A 4846-nucleotide genomic window follows, 5' to 3' on the forward strand; every position below is an offset into this window, starting at 1 on the left:
TACAAGCATGTGAATATATAACCCTAACATCAACATAGAGAAAAAAGATGAACAAGGCATGGGAAAACATGGCATAAAGCATAAACACATAGATCGAGTCAAATAGGATGTGAACAAGCATAGGAACATGCGGACCTAGCCAAGAAACACATGGAAAATATAGATTTAGGCACAAACATAAAGCACAAAGCATAAAGCACGTGGATTGGGAAAAATAACATGTGAGCAAGCATAAAAGGACATGGATCTAAGCTAAAAACATTCTAGAAACAAGATAAAGCAAGAAACATGTCAAAGAAAGCAATAAAACATATTATTCAAGAAAAAAAGGCAAGAACATGCTAGGAAAAAGATTTATAAGGTTAGGGGTGTGGATGATAGCTAAAAAGCTACATCCGCACCCCTAAACCCTAAATCCAAGATGTAGAACCAAGGAGGAGAAGATTGGGTACAAGAACACTACCTTGTATTGTTGGTGAAGATGCAAGAATCAAGAAGCTTTGATGTGTCTTTTGGGTGTTTTTGTGTGTTTTTTTTTTTTGGTGTTTGGAAGAGAGAAAATGTGTAGAAAAGTACTAGACAAAGAGCAAAAATCAGAAAAATCAGGTCTCCTTTGGTCTGAGGGGTGCCTGGGGCTATTTATAAGTTTTGAGGCAGCAACCCTTGGAGGGCCATTGGCCTTAAAAGACATGAAAATGGTTTGATCTTGGCGCCCCAGGAAAGATCTTGGCTTCCTGTTTATGAAAAGGTATGGAACGTGAAAATCCAACGATCGGATCAAAAGTTATAGCTCTCGGAAGTTAGTGGTGCATCGATCGATGCGTCATCCTGGTTTTCGTGATATCTCGGCCGTTCCAACATCGATTTTGACCCATGAACAGTCATTGGAATGAGAATTTTTTAATCTTCACAATGGCATTGGTTTCAACCTGTTCTGATAGCCGGATCAAAATTATTGTGTTTAGGCCCACTTGGGATCAACTTCGGGTCAAAGTTGGTAAAAGTTGTTAAAAATCTCCGAGAAGCTCGGGTTTGATGTAAAACCAAGAAAAATGTTGTTTTGTGAGAATTTTGACCTTGTTTGACCTTTGGTCAACCTAGGGTTGACCAGAGATATTTTGGTCATTTTGGCTGAAAAAGGCACTTTAGGTGCTCTGGTGTCCGAATAGGTTACGTCACACCATTGAATATGTTCTTGTGACCCCATGGAGAGAAAATGATATTTTTTGAATTTTTTGGGGTTTGGAATGCAAATCGATGGTGGACAAAATACGGTATCAACAGCTGCCCCTTCTTTATCTAATATCTCGAGTGCAATGAGAGGTGTCAAATAAAGAATGTGATTTTGAATTTTGTTGGCCCCCAAAATTGTGTGCAGAGACTATTCATGGATCGAGACCAAGCCTTACCTGACTGGACCGAACTACTGCAGCTGCTATTGAAATAATTTTCGGGCCTGTCTCTAAGCTTTGGGAGAGGAGAAAGGAGAGGATTTTATTTTTCAGGTTTGACCGGGTCAGCATTGACTGGGTCAACACTGCTTGTCGACCCTTATAGGATTGCTGGGCCTACCCGGCGGCCCTAAAAGGTGCGCCAAGCATCCTAGGGCCTATAAAAGCCTTATTTGGCTCATATTGGCTCATTCAATCTCTTCCTCCCACTTCTCACTCCTACCACAAATCTCTAGAGTGATCTTGAGCTCAACGGGTCAGTTTCTTTAGCTTCGATCTGCTATTTCACTCTTCTCTGCGCTTGAGGTCAGTGTCTATTTCTCTTCTTCTCTTATTATTATTTTTTTCTGCAAAATTTTAGTAGCAATACACGGTCGCTATTATCTCAAAATGGGATGCTAGCATACAATATGACCGTTATCACCTACTGTAGATCAGGAACTCGGGACTTCTTTGGGAACTTGATAACTGTGATGGCGCGAGGCATACTACACAGTCGCTATTACCTCAAGATGGGATGCGGGCATATAGCACGTCCACTATCACCTATTGTAGATTAGGAACTCAGGACTTCTTTGGGAACTTGATAACTGTTGTTGGGAAATTTAGACCCCGGTTGATAGATTTAACAAGTTATAAACCCAAGTTGTTAATTAGATTCATTATGTATAAAACTTGTTAAAAGAAACAAACATTAATATCATGTCAAAATCATATGCAGTGGAAAAGTAAATAAGACAAGATATGATGACCCAAGAAAACCAATGAAACCAACTAGTTTCACAGTAAAAAACCTGGGGGGAAACCTTCTCGAAAAGCAATCCACTATAGTAAAGAGAAGTTTCAGATCTAGTACAAAACCTTTGTCCCTAGACTTTACAATCCCCGTAAATGAACTTCTAGTAGAAACCTTTTACCACTTCAGAACATTTGAACTCTTTAATATATGAACGCCACCCTTTTGATGCACGAATCCTAGTACGTGACTAACTCCTTTGCACGAATCCCAGTACGTGACTCACTCACCAACTTGAGGAAGAAGAATGTTGGCTGCAAAGTTCTTCACTTCATCAAAAATGAAGATTAAGAAGCACTTGGTTACAAAACCCTAAGGCGCAAAGACACAGTAGCTTCTTTTACGGAGAATAAGGCTTAGGTCACCTTTTTCATATGTTCTCCTTGTATTCTCTCATGTGACGGCCTCTAAAATAAGCCTTATATATGTCTAGGGTTGTGAGAAAAGAAACCCTACACAAATACAAAAACATGGGCCAAAAATCAGATTTGAAAATTCTGATTTCCGTAACCTCGATAGATACCTCAATAGATAGCAGGTGTCGAGCCTTATTAAACCTCGATAGATAGAGGTGTCGAGCAGTTGTCGAGCTATCTGTCCACAGGTGTCTGCAGGTGTCGAGCTATCTGTCCAGCTTTAGTGAACACTTTTTCTTCACTTGTTTCTTGGTCCAATCTTCATGGCTTTAATACTAGACTTGAAAAACATGTTCTTTGAAGTATTAAACACATCCTAGATCTACCTAAATACAAGTAAAGTGCGTTTTGTCAAAGGATTAGGCAATTACATAAAATATGTCCTTAACAACTGTGATGGCGCAAGGCGTGAGACATAGTCGCTATTACCTCAAGATGGGATGAAAGCATATGGCATGGCCGCTATCACCCACTGTGGAATGCAAACTCAGAACTTCTTTTGGAACTCGATAACTACGATGGCGTGAGGCGTATGACACGATTGCTATTACCTCAAGATGGAATGCGAGCATACGGCATGGCCGCAATCACCTACTGTGGAATGCAAACTCAGAATTTCTTCAGGAATTTGATAACTGTGATGGCACGAGGCATACAACTCGGTTGTTATTACCTCAAAATGGGATGCGAGCATACAGCACGGTTGCTATCACCGAATGTAAAATGCGAGCATACGGCACGACTACTATCACCCATTGTAGAGTGCAAGCATACGGCACGACCACTATCACCCATTGTAGCATGCGAGCATACGGCACGAACCCTATCACCCATTGTAGTGTTAGTTCGTCTGTATTGCCATTTAACTTATGGGCTTACCACTTATGTCTAAATTTCTTGCTGTTTTGTAGATCATGTCTCGAAGGGCTAGTTCTAGGGGAGATTGAGGGACGACCCTTCATTCATGCTACATCCCACGGGGACGATTCTTCTGTTAATGAGACTGCTTTAGCTAACGAGTGGGTGGGTCAAGTTTTGCAATGCTGCTTTGACCACGGAGGCAATGATACTGGACCTGCCGGCGGTATATCTATAGAGACCTGTTCTAGGAGGTGCTGTTCAGTCGAGATGGTTAGCGTGTCCTCTGAATCCCATACTGTTTCTAGTGGGGTTTCCTCTTGGCACAGGCCAGCTAGAGGGAGAGGGGCCTCCAGAGGAGAAACGCGAGTCGAGGATCTCCTCATTGACATAGATGCTGACTTTTCTAAAGATGAGGTCCATGTAGACTTGGGCACTCGGAGGTGCAGTTTGAGGCTTAGGTTCTCGCCACTTCAGGCCGTGGCCGATGCTCATACTAGAGCCGTAGACAGAGGCATCAAAGACACTCACCTTCAACACAGGCTGAAGGACCATCGTTCCGCTTAGGGACGGAGGGGAGAGGTATATTGTCTTTTTTTCTTGGTCATTCGGATTGCTGTTATATGCGTATGCTAATGAATAGCTTCTGATTTTGAATGTAGGGGTTTGACAAGACTCGGGGTCGGGGGGCTGGGTCCACTTTTATTCGGTAGGTATTTGCTCCTAGGACCCACCATCGGTATGCTGAGTTTTAGAGAGAGTAGGGATTTGAGGACTACTTGCGGATCCCCCCATACACTATGAGGCACGAGATCGAGAAGGCTTTGGTGTGGTGGTTTCACACCGAGACAGCACCTTTCACTTGAGATGTGGGGAGTACGCAATCCTCCCTCTAGATTAGACAACCATCCTAGGTATCAGATTTGGTGGCTTCCCGATTCCGACCGATGAGATTAGCTTTGAGATGGCCAGCGAACTCTTGGGCATTCCTCTTCCATTAATTGCAAACACAAGAGGATATTTTGGGCCCACTGTGTCACCATAGATCCGCATCGAGTGGTTGCAGGCAGCATTCCTTGGGGTATGGCACCTACTGACATTCATCTTTGGCGGTTCTTCCTGTGTTTTCTCAGTAGTTGCTTCTTTGGAAACAATTGATCGGTGTTGACCTGTTGGCTACTATGGGCCATGAGAGCAGTCTCAGATATTGGGAGATTCGGTTGGGGATCTGTCACTTATGGCTTTTTCATCGCTTTCTTGAGGCGAGCCTCTTAGCGGGATTTCAGGAGTTTGGAGGGATGCTAATAGATTCAAATGTGGTGGGG

This window comes from Castanea sativa, chromosome 2, assembly GCF_040712315.1.
Source record: "Castanea sativa cultivar Marrone di Chiusa Pesio chromosome 2, ASM4071231v1".
Lineage (NCBI taxonomy): Eukaryota > Viridiplantae > Streptophyta > Magnoliopsida > Fagales > Fagaceae > Castanea > Castanea sativa.